We start from the raw sequence: 7,843 nt of genomic DNA, 5'->3' as shown, positions 1-7,843 counted from the left end.
TGTATAAGAGGTCATACAATAAGTTTTGTAGTGATTTCTATGTTGTAAAGAATATTTTCTGGTCTATGGTGTGTAATGAGGAGCAACCAGAGGCTACACTTGATACATTTATGAAGTTGCTTATTCCAGTTCCTAATAAGCATGCACCCATTAAGAAAATAAGTTGCTGAATATCAAACGTACTGTACATTACATTGAGAAATCATTCGACTAAACTAAGCAAAAATAATTAACTACACTATGAAACAAAACTCAATTATATAAAGAATGATAGTAAAAAGCTTTGGATCACCTTAAATTCAGGTCCATCCTTCATTGACTCCGATGGCTCATTCATCACAAAACGCACTGATATTGTCAACTTTTTTTATTGGTAAGATTAGCAACTGTAAGGCATAACATGCCAACAAACCTACACATTCATAACTGACAAAATTATGAAACGCAAGCATTGTAATTTTTAATTCTGTAATGTGAGTGTGGATGAGATGAAACATATTGTCTATCATCAATGACAAGCCACCTGAGTGACAGCTTGGATGGAACATGACTGAGGGTTATAGGGTCATATATTGCCACACCTATTCACCATCTCTTCAAAGCCTACAGGAAAGTGTGTGCTAGCACATGTTCTAACATCTAGTGGAAAGCATTCCCTGTTATAGCAGCAAAGGAGGAACAACTCCATATTAACGCCCATGATTTTGGAATGAGATGTTCTTTTGTTTATGTTGTGTACATTTTGTGTTGTAGATATGCAGAGGTGTAATGATGTTATATGATGTACTGTTTTATTGTTTTTTTTGTGTGTGATGTGACGTAGCCCTTTCCTGCAGCCAAATCGTATTCAAATTTTTCATAATTTAAAAAAATTCAAAATATATATGTATATGAAGTGTAATATAGGGATGCAATCTCAAAATTGAATACATTTAAAATCTATATCTGACATGGTAAAGGTGTCTTCTTTTATTAAGCCCATAACCATGTGTGTAAGGTGTATACTTTTGTTTCATAGTTAATTTGTTTAAGACTACCAAGATACACCCTGTGTGATCCTGATTTAGCCTACTGCAGTAAAAGTAATGCTTTTAAACCCTAAAAAAAGAACAAGGCTACCTAAATTCTATCAGCATATTGATTGTAGCACTCGCGCTGGCAAAACACTGGATCACTGCTACTCTAACTTCAGCAAATCTGACCACGACTCCATTTTGCTCCACCCTTCCTATAGGCAGAAACTCAAACAGGATGTACCCATGATGAGGACTATTCAATGCTGGTCTGACCAATCAGAATCCACACTTCAAGATTGTTTTGATCAAGCGGACTGGGACATGTTCCGTGTAGCCTCAGAATAATATTGATTTATATGCTGATTCAGTGAGTGAGTTTATAAGGAAGTGCATAGGAGATGTTGTACACACTGTGACTATTAAAACCTACCCTAACCAGAAACCATGGATAGATGGTGGCATTTGTGCAAAACTGAAAGCGAGAACAATCGCATTTGACCATGGAAAGGTGACTGAGAATATGGCCGAATACAAAACAGTTTAGTTATTCCCTCCACAAGGTAATTAAACAAGTGACAAATAAATGTCAGTATAGAGACAAAGTGGAATCACAATTCAACGTCTCAGACACAAGACATATGTAGCAGGGTCTACAGACAATCACAGACTAAAAAAGGAAAATCAGCCACGTCATGGACACCGACGTCTTGTTTCCAGACAAACTTAACACCTTCTTGGCCCGCTTTGAGGATAATACAGTACCACCGCCCGCTACCAAGGACTGTGGGCTCCCCTTCTCCATGGCTAACGTGAGTAAGACATTTAAACATGTTAACCCTCGCAAGGCTGCAGGCCCAGACTGCATCCCTAGCCGCGTCCTCAGAGCATGCTCAGATCAGCTGGCTGGTGTGTTTACGGACATATTCAATCAGTCCCTATCCCAGTCAGCTGTCCCCACATGCTTCAAGATGGCCACCATTGTTCCTGTACCCAAGAAGGCAAAGGTAACTGAACTAAATGACTAGTGCCCCGTAGCACTAACTTCTGACATCATGAAGTGCTTTGAGAGACTAGTCAAGGATCATATCACCGCGACCTTACCTGTCACGCTAGACCCACTTAAATTTGTGTATCGCCCCAATAGGTCCACAGACGATGCAATCGCCATCACACTGCACACTGCCTTATCCCATCTGGACAAGAGGAGTACCTATGTAAGAATGCTGTTCATTGACTACAGCTCCGCATTCAACACCATAGTACCCTCCAAGCTCATCATTAAGCTTGAGGCCCTGTGTCTCAACCCCTTCCTGTGCTATTGGGTCCTGGACTTCCTGACGGGCCGCCCCCAGGGGGTGAAGGTAGGAAGCAACATCTGCACTTCGCTGATACTCAACACTGGGGTGCGTGTTCAGCCCCTTCCTGTACTCCCTGTTCACCCATGAGTGCGTGGCCATGCACGCCTCCAACTCAGTCATCAAGTTTGCAGACGACACAACAGTAGTAGGCTTGATTACCAACAACAACGAGACAGCCTATAGGGAGGAGGTGAGGGCACCCAGAGTGTGGTATCAAGAAAACAACCTCTTTCTCAACGTCAACAAAACAAAGGAGATGATCATGGACTTCAGGAAACAGCAGAGGGAGCACCACCTATCCACATCGACGGGACAGCAGTGGAGAAGGTGAATAGTTTTAAGTTCCTCGGCGTACACATCACGGACAAACTGAAATGGTCCGCACACATAGACAGTGTGGTGAAGAAGGCGCAACAGCGGCTGAAGAAATTTGGCTTGTCAACTAAAACCCTCACAAACTTTTACAGATGCACAATTGAGAGCATCCTGTCGGGCTGCATCACCACCTGGTACGACAACTGCACCGCCCATAACCGCAGGGCTCTCCAGAGGGTGGTGCGATCTGCACAACGCATCACTGGGGGCAAATTACCTTCCCTTCAGGACACCTACAGCACCCGAAGTGCCAAAAAGATCATCAAGGGCAACAATCCCCTGAGCCACTGCCTGTTCACCCCGCTACCACCCAGAAGGCGAGGTCAGTACAGGTGCATCAAAGTTGGGGCCAAGAGACTGAAAAATAGCTTCTATCTCAAGGCCATCAGACTGTTAAACAGCCATCAATAACACAGAGGCTGCTGCCTACATACAGACTTGAAATCATTGGCCACTTTAACAAAGGATCACTAGTCACTTTAATAATGCCACTTTAATAATGTTTACATATCTTGCATTACTCATCCCATATGTATATGCTGCATTTTATACCATCTATTGCATCTTGCCTATAGCGCTCAGTCATTGCTCATCCATATATTTAGATGTATATTTTATTATTCCATTCCTTTACTTAGATTTGAGTGTATTAGGTAGATGTTGTGGAATGTATTTATTTATTTAACCTTTATTTAACTAGGCAAGTCAGTTAAGAACAAATTATTATTTTCAATGACGGCCTACCAAAAGGCAAAACGCTTCCTGTGGGGACGGTGACTGGGATTTAAAAAAATATATATATATATATATATTTTTTTTTCTCCAGAAAATCACATTGTAGGATTTTTAATGAATTTATTTGCAAATTATGGTGGAAAATAAGTATTTGGTCAATAACAAAAGTTTATCTCAATACTTTGTTATATACCCTTTGTTGGCAATGACAGAGGTTAAACGTTTTCTGTCTTCACAAGGTTTTCACACACTGTTGCTGGTATTTTGGCCCATTCCTCCATGCAGATCTCCTCTAGAGCAGTGATGTTTTGGGGCTGTTGCTGGGCAACACGGACTTTCAACTCCCTCCAAAGATTTTCTATGGGGTTGAGATCTGGAGACTGGCTAGGCCACTCCAGGACCTTGAAATGCTTCTTACGAAGCCACTCCTTCGTTGCCCGGGCGGTGTGTTTGGGATCATTGTCATGCTGAAAGACCCAACCACGTTTCATCTTCAATGCCCTTGCTGATGGAAGGAGGTTTTCACTCAAAATCTCACGATACGTGGCCCATTCATTCTTTCCTTTACACGGATCAGTTGTCCTGGTCCCTTTGCAGAAAAACAGCCCCAAAGCATGATGTTTCCACCCCCATGCTTCACAGTAGGTATGGTGTTCTTTGGATGCAACTCAGCATTCTTTGTCCTCCAAACACGAAGAGTTGAGTTTTTACCCAAAAGTTATATTTTGGTTTCATCTGACCATATGACATTCTCCCAATCTTCTTCTGGATCATCCAAATGCTCTCTAGCAAACTTCAGACAGGCCTGGACATGTACTGGCTTAAGCAGGGGGACACGTCTGGCACTGCAGGATTTGAGTCCCTGGCAGCGTAGTGTGTTTTTGATGGTAGGCTTTGTTACTTTGGTCCCAGCTCTCTGCAGGTCATTCACTAGGTCCCCCCGTGTGCTTCTGGGATTTTTGCTCACCGTTCTTGTGATCATTTTGACCCCACGGGGTGAGATCTTGCGTGGAGCCCCAGATCGAGGGAGATTATCAGTGGTCTTGTATGTCTTCCATTTCCTAATAATTGCTCCCACAGTTGATTTCTTCAAACCAAGCTGCTTACCTATTACAGATTCAGTCTTCCCAGCCTGGTGCAGGTCTACAATTTTGTTTCTGGTGTCCTTTGACAGCTCTTTGGTCTTGGCCATAGTGGAGTTTGGAGTGTGACTGTTTGAGGTTGTGGACAGGTGTCTTTTATACTGATAACAAGCTCAAACAGGTGCCATTAATATAGGTAACGAGTGGAGGACAGAGGAGCCTCTTAAAGAAGAAGTTACAGGTCTGTGAGAGCCAGAAATCTTGCTTGTTTGTAGGTGACCAAATACTTATTTTACACCATAATTTGCAAATAAATTCATTAAAAGTCATACAATGTGATTTTCTGGATTGTTTTCTTCTCATTTTGTCTGTCATAGTTGAAGTGGTACCTATGATGAAAATTACAGGCCTCTCTCATATTTTTAAGTGGGAGAACTTGCACAATTGGTGGCTGACTAAATACTTTTTTGCCCCACTGTATATGTGACCAATACAATTTGATTTGATTTGATTTGAGGAAGAGAAGCTGTTGCCTTGGCAGCAGATAATGGGGATCCATAATATATTCAAATACTTCACTTCTGTATATCAAAACAAATCAAATGTTATTTGTCACATACACATGGTTAGCAGATGTTAATGCGAGTATAGCGAAATGCTTGTGCTTCTAGTTCCAACAATAACCAACGATTAATCTAACCTAACAATTCCACAACTACTACCTTATACACACAAGTGTAAAGGGATGAAGAATATGTACATAAAGATATATGAATGAGTGATTGTACAGAACGGCATAGGCAAGATGCAGTAGATGGTATCGAGTACAATATATACATATGAGATGAGTAATATAGGGTATGTAAACATAAAAGTGGCATAGTTTAAAGTGGCTAGTGATACATGTATTACATAAAGATGGCAAGATGCAGTAGATGACATAGAGTACAGTATATACATATGCATATGAGATGATTAATATAGGGTAAATGGCATTGTTTAAAGTGGCTAGTGATACATTTTTTACATCAATTTCCTTCAATTCCCATTATTAAAGTGGCTGAAGTTGAGTCAGTATGTTGGCAGCAGCCACTCAATGTAAGTGGTGGCTGTTTAACAGTCTGATGGCCTTGAGATAGCCTTCTTCACAACGCTGTCTGTGTGGGTGAACCAATTCAGTTTCAAATCAAATCAAATTTTATTTGTCACATACACATGGTTAGCAGATGTTAATGCGAGTGTAGCGAAATGCTTGTGCTTCTAGTTCCGACAATGCAGTAATAACCAACAAGTAATCTAACTAACAATTCCAAAACTACTGTCTTATACACAGTGTAAGGGGATAAGGAATATGTACATAAGGATATATGAATGAGTGATGGTACAGAGCAGCATAGGCAAGATACAGTAGATGGTATCGAGTACAGTATATACATATGAGATGAGTATGTAAACAAAGTGGCATAGTTAAAGTGGCTAGTGATACATGTATTACATAAGGATGCAGTCGATGATATAGAGTACAGTATATACGTATGCATATGAGATGAATAATATAGGGTAAGTAACATTATATAAGGTAGCATTGTTTAAAGTGGCTAGTGATATATTTACATCATTTCCCATCAATTCCCATTATTAAAGTGGCTGGAGTTGAGTCAGTGTCAGTGTCAGTGTGTTGGCAGCAGCCACTCAATTTTAGTGGTGGCTGTTTAACAGTCTGATGGCCTTGAGATAGAAGCTGTTTTTCAGTCTCTCGGTCCCAGCTTTGATGCACCTGTACTGACCTCGCCTTCTGGATGATAGCGGGGTGAACAGGCAGTGGCTCGGGTGGTTGATGTCCTTGATGATCTTTATGGCCTTCCTGTAACATCGGGTGGTGTAGGTGTCCTGGAGGGCAGGTAGTTTGCCCCCGGTGATGCGTTGTGCAGACCTCACTACCCTCTGGAGAGCCTTACGGTTGAGGGCGGAGCAGTTGCCGTACCAGGCGGTGATACAGCCCGCCAGGATGCTCTCGATTGTGCATCTGTAAAAGTTTGTGAGTGCTTTTGGTGACAAGCCGAATTTCTTCAGCCTCCTGAGGTTGAAGAGGCGCTGCTGCGCCTTCTTCACGATGCTGTCTGTGTGAGTGGACCAATTCAGTTTGTCTGTGATGTGTATGCCGAGGAACTTAAAACTTGCTACCCTCTCCACTACTGTTCCATCGATGTGGATAGGGGGGTGCTCCCTCTGCTGTTTCCTGAAGTCCACAATCATCTCCTTTGTTTTGTTGATGTTGAGTGTGAGGTTATTTTCCTGACACCACACTCCGGGGGCCCTCACCTCCTCCCTGTAGGCCGTCTCGCCGTTGTTGGTAATCAAGTCTACCACTGTAGTGTCGTCTGCAAACTTGTTGATTGAGTTGGAGGCGTGCATGGCCACGCAGTCGTGGGTGAACCGGGAGTACAGGAGAGGGCTCAGAATGCACCCTTGTGGGGCCCCAGTGTTGAGGATCAGCGGGGTGGAGATGTTGTTACCTACCCTCATCACCTGGGGGCGGCCTGTCAGGAAGTCCAGTACCCAGTTGCACAGGGCGGGGTCGAGACCCAGGGTCTCGAGCTTGATGACGAGTTTGGAGGGTACTATGGTGTTAAATGCTGAGCTGTAGTCGATGAACAGCATTCTCACATAGGTATTCCTCTTGTCCAGATGGGTTAGGGCAGTGTGCAGTGTGGTTGCGATTGCGTCGTCTGTGGACCTATTGGGGCGTTATGCAAATTGGAGTGGGTCTAGGGTGTCAGGTAGGGTGGAGGTGATATGGTCCTTGACTAGTCTCTCAAAGCACTTCATGATGACGAAAGTGAGTGCTACGGGGTGGTAGTCTTTTAGCCCAGTTACCTTAGCTTTCTTGGGAACAGGAACAATGGTGGTCCTCTTGAAGCATGTGGGAACAGCAGACTGGGATAAGGATTGATTGAATATGTCCGTAAACACACCAGCCAGCTGGTCTGCGCATGCTCTAAGGATGCGGCTGGTGATGCTGTCTGGGCCTGCAGCCTTGCGAGGGTTAACACGTTTAAATGTTTTACTCACTTCGGATGCAGTGAAGGAGAGCCCGCAGGTTTTGGTAGCGGGCGTGTCAGTGGCACTGTACTGTCCTGAAAGCGAGCAAATAAGTTATTTAGTCTGTCTGGGAGCAAGACATCCTGGTCCGCGACGAGGCTGGTTTTCTTTTTGTAATCCGTGATTGACTGTAGACCCTGCCTCATACCTCTTGTGTCTGAGCCGTTGAATTGCG

Source organism: Oncorhynchus nerka, linkage group LG22, assembly GCF_034236695.1.
Source record: "Oncorhynchus nerka isolate Pitt River linkage group LG22, Oner_Uvic_2.0, whole genome shotgun sequence".
NCBI lineage: Eukaryota > Metazoa > Chordata > Actinopteri > Salmoniformes > Salmonidae > Oncorhynchus > Oncorhynchus nerka.
The sequence above is the reverse complement of the archived record's forward strand: the minus strand, read 5'-3'. Positions refer to the sequence as shown.